Here is an 8156-nt window from a genome sequence, read left to right as displayed (position 1 = left end):
ATAAGTCATGCTTTCGGTAGCACATTTTGAAGCATTTAGATAATTTCTGTTGTATATTTGTCATAAAGCCGAGACTTTAGTGGATAGTAGCTAGATTGTTATTATATGTTTATGCTCATTTGCTTTGAGGGCAATTATGGAAAACACTATAAATCATGCTTTCGGTAGCACATTCCAAAGGCCTGGAGATTGTTAATGCTCTGTACTTGTATTTCTTAAAATATATGGTAATATAACTATGATTTTTAATTTAAAAAATATCTCAATCTTGCCAATGACTTCAAAAAGTGCTCAATCCGCAGTGCAATAGACATTCCATACTGGATTGATAGTGAAAACATCTAATAATGAAAACCCACATGTAAAATACAAAAAAATGGTTCCTGTTATTCACAACTAAACCTTACATTATAGAATCATACCATATGCAGGGAAAAAAAATCTCGGTAGGATACTAAATACTCCAAAACTTTGCCTTCCTGATGTCAAGCTGACCATAATGTAATGTCCAACTGGGAGAAACTCCAAAAGGCCACAAGGTCAATCAATTCGATAATTCCTAGGTGTGTGTTACAAGAGTGCATGTATATAAGTGAGTTACATACTCATACTCAGTAATATTGACATCCTCATTTACAGAACCCTAAGCTTGAATTAGGTTAAGTTTACTTTAAGCACCAAACCTTATTTGTGACTTTACAACCTTGTAGCTAACAATATATCTATCATCTTGATGCATAATTGAAAACCATTCTGCCTCTTTCCAGATAGAATGTGTCTTAATTTTCTTTGAAACCCTGCAACTACTTAGATGAATCATTGAAAACAAGGCAACTGAAAATTGAAACCAAATTTACTTTCACCAAGATACAGAGTTTCTTAACAATTTATAAGCAGCAGAAAATAATCGAGAGATAAAAACACAATCACACAAATTGACATGCTTGTTTACCCAAGAAACCCAAAAGGGAAAACCTGCTATCTTTGTTGTGGTATTTTATTGATTGTTCTTGAGCAATTGGATCTATTACAAAGCAATTTGTCTCTGAGAAAGTGTTATGCTTCTTCTCACTAATCTCAGCTGATACAATTGATCTCGACTTGCCTTGATCACTGCTTGATCTCGGCCCTCTAGCACGCAATTGTTCCCCTGCCTCCTTGACTTGCCCTGCCTCTTGCTTGATCCTGCTCCTCCTTCCTTACGCACTGGAACCCCTATTTCCTAGTGCACAAGTCCCTATTTCCTAGCGCACTTGTGGCTCCTATTCTCTTGTGCAAATCTCCACAAGTCTCCTATTTCTTAGCGCACTTGTGGCTCCTATTTCTTAGGATGCAAGCTTCCTCAAATCTGCACACAATCAATCTCCTAAATCCTTGTGCACTTGTGATCTCTTATTTTTTAGGACACAAGCTCTTTACACTCTCCACAATCAAGGATGATCTCACAAACTCGTGAACTGTCTTGTCTCAAAAACATTGTGTACAAAACTTATAATTTCTTGTGCCTTCATCCTCCTCTTTATAGACCCAACTCGACTTCTGATTGATGAGTTAACTGAGAGTTCCACTGGTTCTCTCTCCAATCAACCCCTGGAGTATAAACTCGTTCTCCCTTCAAGCAAGACTGAAGACTAACTTGCTCTAACTGAACTTGTGACTACCACCTCGTTCTGTAGTCAAACTGATGAAGACTCCACTTAATTGAAACCCCAACTCTATGCAAGCCATCTTGATGATTATTCCAGTGCACTGGAAATAAACTCATCCTAACCGAAGTCTAACTCATGAGCTTGCACTCATACTGAGAGAAAGACAAATCAAGGTGTTCATTGGCTAAGGCACAAGCCATAAGACCTTTACTCGCTACATTTTCAACAACGTGCATTAAATAGTAATTTATAAATGCCCAATGGAGACCTGGGTTCATGACATAATTGTCTCACATTAGGAAACTAATAGAATTGTCTCCCTCGTGTTCTTAGACTTCAATCTGAGATGGTCATAGAATAATTACTATAAGTGACAATTGATTAGGTTCAATTCTTTGGACAAAGCCTTCTCACTCTATTTGGAGAAACACCGATTTAAATAGTTCATCAATCATGCCAATAAATGATTAGCAATATGCATGGATCCAATCAAATGCTATCCACTTCAGAAGATATTCAATCCCATAATGCCGCAAAGCATTGACACAATTTGCCAGACTTCCACCTAGGGATGATGTTTATAAAGCACATTGTTACTTACCTGAAGGGTGTAGTTGCATTTCTCCACTAAATGGAAAAGGTACCTTATCATGTACCAGTGATCCAACTGGCACAAACCCCTCCACGAAAGGTAGAGTGAATAAAAAAATGTTAATTATCTTGTGCCTTTTACTCATCATCACCAAAAGTCACCACAAGAGCAAAGTCCACTCTCAAAACGATGAAAACGATTCATATCCCTCACAACAATTTCCCGTCCTTCAATTTTTGATATGAACTTGATGGCAGTGTGGCAGTCACCACATACACGAAGGTTTTTGATAACTCGAAGAGGCATTCCAAAGGGAGTGCTGATAAGTCCAAAAGCAATGGCCAGCTTTTCACTATGGTGGCCAAGAGAATGTTCCTTCTGCTCTTGCTCCACATCACGCAAGACAAAATTTATATCTGGAATATACCCCAAATCCTTCATCTGCAGGGTCAAATCATTTAATTTTGCCTGGATCTCCTCTAGTTGTGGATGCAACATGTCTCCTACAGCAAACGAATGCACCTTACTCTTAACCTCAATCCAACTAAGTCCTGGTTCCTTTTTCAACCCCTTGTCGTACATCAATTTCCTCACCTCTGCTACATCATTCCACCTGCCAGCTGCAGCATAGAGATTTGAGAGAAGCACATGTGTTGCATCATTTTGTGGCTCCAACTCAAGAGCATGTTTTGCTGCATATTCTCCTAATTCTATGTTCCCATGGATTCTGCAGGCACCAAGCAAACTCCGCCACACCACAGGCCCAGGTTCCACTGGCATACTTTTTATGAAGTCCTCAGCCTTACCCAGGTGCCCAGATCGGCCCAGAAGATTCACCATGCAGGAATAGTGCTCCATTCTCGGGGTAATCCCATAATCCTGGATCATAGAATCAAAATAATGATAGCCCTCGTCTACTAGACCAACACGGCTGCAAGCAGAGAGAACACCAACAAAGGTGATATAATTTGGCTTCACCCCTTCCTGCTGCATTTTTTCAAAGAGGTGTATAGCATCTTTACCATGCCCATGATGAGCATATCCTGCAATCATTGTATTCCATGAGACCTCATCTCGCCTGGGCATTTGATCAAAAGCTTTATGTGCATCTTTTATGCACCCGCATTTAGCATACATGTCAACAAGAGCATTGCCCACACAAACATCAGACTGAAATGAAGTTCTGCTGATGTAAGCATGGAAGTGCTTGCCCTGCTCCAAAGCTGCTAGGCTAGCATAGGCTCTGAGAACACTTGTGAGAGTAATCTGGTTTGGCTTCACTCTTGCCTCCAGCATTTGGCAGAACAATTTCAAAGCAGCTACGCCATACCCGTGCTGTACATATCCAACAATCATAGTATTCCATGACACCTCATTTCGGTCTTGCATATTTTCAAAAACATTACGCGCTTCCTCTATAATCCCACATTTGGCATACATGTCAACAAGGGCACTTCCTGCAAAAACATCTAACTCCCATCCAAACTTGATCTGGTAGGTGTGAACTTGCTTGCCTTGCTCCAACACTTCAATGCTAGAACATGCATTGAGAACACTTGCAAAGGTAAATTGATTAGGTTTCACTCCAGCTTGTTGCATTTCCCTAAAGATTGTAAGAGCCTCTTGACTCTTCCCATTCTGAGCACATCGTGTTATCATGGCAGTCCAAGTAACCACGTCTCGTTCAGGCATTTCGTCAAACAGGCTCAGTGCATTCTCCATCTCTCCACAATTCTCATAAAAATCAAGAAGAGCACTCCCTACAAATACATTTGTAGCATACCTAGTCTTAACAATGTGGGCATGGGTTTGCCTACCTTCTTCAAGCGCTGTTAGGCCAGCGCATGCCTTGAGCACACTTGCGAACGTGAATTGGTTTGGCTTCATGCCTGCCAGTAGCATTTGGCAGAAAAGCTCTATTGCCTGCTCACCATATCCATTCTGTGCGCATCCTGTAATCATGGCAGTCCAGGAGACCATATCCGGCTCAAGTATATTGTCAAATACTTTGCTTGCATCCTCTATACACCCACATTTGGCAAGCATATCCACAAGAGCGCTGCCCACGAAAACATCCGTTTCGTACCCAACCTTTACAATGCAAGCAAGCAGCTGTTCCGCCTGTTCTGGCATTCCCAAGCTAGCACACGCCTTGAGAACACACCCAAAAGTATACTGATTCAGTTCCAATCCTGCCCCTAGAACTTCACAAAACAATCTCAGTGCCTCCTCGGCGTGATCATGTTGACTGTACCCGCCAATCATAGCAGTCCAGGAGACCAAATCTCGTTCAGGCATTTTTTCAAACACTTGGCGCGCAACTTCAACAAAATCGTTTTTTGCATACATATTTAATAGCGTGTTCCAGGTGAATGTATCTACTTCGTCTCCGGATGTTACCATGTGGGCATGGACGATTTTGCCTTGTGAGATGGACTTCAATTTAATACATCTCTGCAAGAGACGCGCATATGTATAGCAATCTATTGGATTACGATATTTTTTTTGAGAAAGAAAATGGTCCCATAGACTATCAGTATATACATTGGGAGGGAAACCATTTTCGTCTGATTTACCAGTATATTTACTCTGAAAACCAATATCCAAGTTCATGGAATTTAAAAATGGACCCTTCCCCGGTAAACTGTGCTGTAATGCTGTTGATACTGATCTAATAATAATTTTGGAGTTCAATTGTCTTAATAATTTCATGGCTCTCAAAGCGTTTCTCTGTCGCCAAATTCGCCAGAGATTCTTTACTTCAAAATTTTCATAATATGAAAGCAATCATCATTTACTACATATGTGATTTTATATATTGGAGTTTGATGAGAAAACATCATTCGACTCCATGTGGTTTTTTTTTTAACGTTCATTATTAACATAAATTTGATTCAAATTAAATTGGTTAAATAGAGGAGTTGGTACCATTGGATTCATTGGATTAAATGTATTACGTAGTGAATTAATTTATATTAATTATTATTATTATTATTATTTAATTAAAGTTATGATTAAGCTAGACATTAAATTAGTGTATGAGACTTTCTTGTTTGTGGGATAAGGGACTCACCTCTGCATATCGCTTTGATTGCTAAGTCTACAAAGGCATACATACTCTACCCCTTTTGGTTTTGAACTTGACCTTTTAGGAGAAAACACATTTTCTTAACCATTAATAAGCTTGAAAATTGTATATAACTAATAAAAAATTATGTACGATATTTTAAAATGATTTATATAATTATTGTTAATATATAATAATATATAAAGTGTGGAAAGTAGGGGTTATCTTTTGTTTTGAAGGAAATATAAAATTTCATATTCAAGGTGTGGGATAAGCTTTTAATAATCAAGTAGAAGCCTATGCATTGTTTCATAGATTGACTCTAGTAAATGCCTACAAGTTAGCTTTTATGATGATTATAGGAGGCTCTAAGCTTCTCATACATTATTTGGTTGCTAGTTCCCTCCCTCATGATATCGAGTTGAAGAATGTTTTGAAAATGATCAAAATTATACTACCCCTATTCCATTCCATTAAATTGTATCACATTCTCTGTATTAATAATCAAGCAGTTGATAACATAGCCAATAAAGAAGTTAACTTAGAACTAAGTAAGTAGATAAATGGGCAAGTCTCTTTATCCCCAATTCCATGACATTAATCACATGCATTCATATAAGCAAAGGCCCCTTTATCAATATGGACCACTTGGCACAAAGAACCTCTCGAAACAAGGCGCTCTATCAAAATATATCATAAGTAATGACATATTTTGAAGGTAAGCTTGGTAAATTAGTGGTTAGTTATTTCTCTGCCTCACTTGGGTTTAGTACAACGCCTTGGTTCTGGCCTATTTTAATGCAGGTGATCTGGAACAACGAAGTGATGGTTAGTTATCTTCGTGCTTAATATGGGTCTAGTACACTATATTGGCTCTTGCATGTTATGGAGATGGGCAGTGTGTGGAGGGAGAAAGGAGGACAATCATTATCATGCTTATATCTTCAATCATGCCCTCAATTGTCTGCACTAGAAAAGTATTGGCTGACAAGGATTTTATATGGTTTTATTCTTTGGTAATATCATGAATGATGAAAAAGTGTATAATTCGGAATGATGAAAAGTCATGTATCTGTTTAGTGGCTTCATTGCTTGTTTCAAGTGTGCTTGGACAAGATAATCGAGGAATTATTAGAAGTGGCTTTCTCGTGTCCCTACAGGAGGCAATTTTTTTAATCGCTAGTGCTTTTCGGCCTTGTAGAAAGGAGATACCGGTATGTGCAAATTTGGATAATGGAAAATGTCGGCATGGTTTTACTATGTCACACTGCTTAGCATTTTTCTTACTAAATATGGGCATCCTCGAGAGTGGATGGATTAAGGTCAATTAGTCCTTCTTGTGGCAATGATCAGAAAAAGAGAGGATATCTCGTATGCAATGGAGGTAAGTTTTATACAATATAAGGCAACCGAACCCAAACGTGGAAATCCTTTTATGTTCTAATAAGATGCTAACTATGCCTTTGGGTGCTTTGTCTATTTTTGGAAAGGAAGTACAGAATTTGAGGTTCTGGGATTTAATATGCCCTCATGTTGATGCCCTTGGTGCTAAATATGATTTCGACTCCCTTTGCAATATGATTAATGTTTGTCTTTATGGTAATTCAGGTTTCTTTCCACCTTTTTAGTTCTCCTACTAGATGTGCAATAGAAGATTTGTTTTCTTGGAAATGGGGCCGAGTCAACTGCAAATAGAATCCAATGTATTATTGGAGTTTGGTGATTCAAAAGAATTTGTCTTATAGTAAATTTCAAATCATTAAAATGTAAGGGAACTCTGGAGATTTGCAGCATCAATTGCTTGATTAAATGCAAAATATGCAAGATGAAATCCATTCCCTCTAGTTAAATCATAATCAATTAGTCTCGAGCATCACAATTTCCATGGAGATTCTTATCGATCACCGCAGTTTATTTTAAAGAACAAAAGATGAGCTCTCTAGCCTACACCAACAATTGGAAGAATTGCAAATTTCTATTGGCTAAAGATGCCCTGGTCCTTCTTCAAGCAACTCCATTAGCTCTTCCAAGTTTGATGTCTCAAAGTCTCAATGAACTGGTCCTTGTCATGGAAATGAGTATAGCCCATAGTGATTTTTCTCTCCTCAGCTGCCCGAGTAACATGGTTGTTAAAGTATGTAAAATCTTGGGGGTATATTGGAAAGTATTTACTTTTCAATATCTTAGTTTTGATATGGCGTTAGGCTAGCATTATGGGGATATAGATAGTCTAAAAGATCTTTTTTGCTTAAGCTTGCCAACCAGACTTTATTTTATCTCGATGTAATAGTTATGCTTTAACGCAAATTTTCAATTAATATAAAATTCCCATATATATATATATATATCCTAACTTATCATCATCTTTATATTAATAAAATTAACTAAAAATTTGATTAATTGTGGATGAATCATCTTTATATTAATAAAATTAACTAAAAATTTGATTAATTGTGGATGAATATATTTGTTCAACCCCTTCCATGTGTGAAGAGTAGTTTATGTTATTAATCTAAATTATATTCATCAAAAACTTAACTAATTTATTAATTCTTTTAAAATAAATTTTGCTAGCTTCTATTTAAAATCCTAACAACTAAACTTAAACTTTTTGATGAAACTCACCATTGGGATTTTCAAACATCTGATCCATATAATAAAATTATTTAGTGCAAAAAAGTTATAATTGCTTAGCTTTCTTATACATCAAAGTTTGGCCCCTATGTTCCACAACCATGGATGTGTTACATGTGGGGAGTTTGCAACCTTTCAAACGTCTTTGCAACTTTATTGATTCGACTCTTGGGTGCTAAGATCTAGAAGGTTTGAATGTTGAGAAAGGGGGAGA

The 8156-nt window shown here is 37.5% G+C and overlaps 1 pseudogene; it reads right to left on the bottom strand.

Annotated features, from left to right (window-relative positions):
• Positions 1 to 964: 964 nt before the first annotated feature.
• LOC149203262 (putative pentatricopeptide repeat-containing protein At3g13770, mitochondrial pseudogene) lies at positions 965 to 5070 on the bottom strand (annotated as a pseudogene).
• Between the last annotated feature and the right edge of the window lie 3086 nt (positions 5071 to 8156).

The sequence above is a fragment of the Pinus tabuliformis genome, chromosome 2_1, assembly GCF_031772625.1.
Source record: "Pinus tabuliformis cultivar Carrire ecotype Pingquan chromosome 2_1, CPIR1, whole genome shotgun sequence".
Lineage (NCBI taxonomy): Eukaryota > Viridiplantae > Streptophyta > Pinopsida > Pinales > Pinaceae > Pinus > Pinus tabuliformis.
The sequence above is the reverse complement of the archived record's forward strand: the minus strand, read 5'-3'. Positions and strand labels throughout refer to the sequence as shown.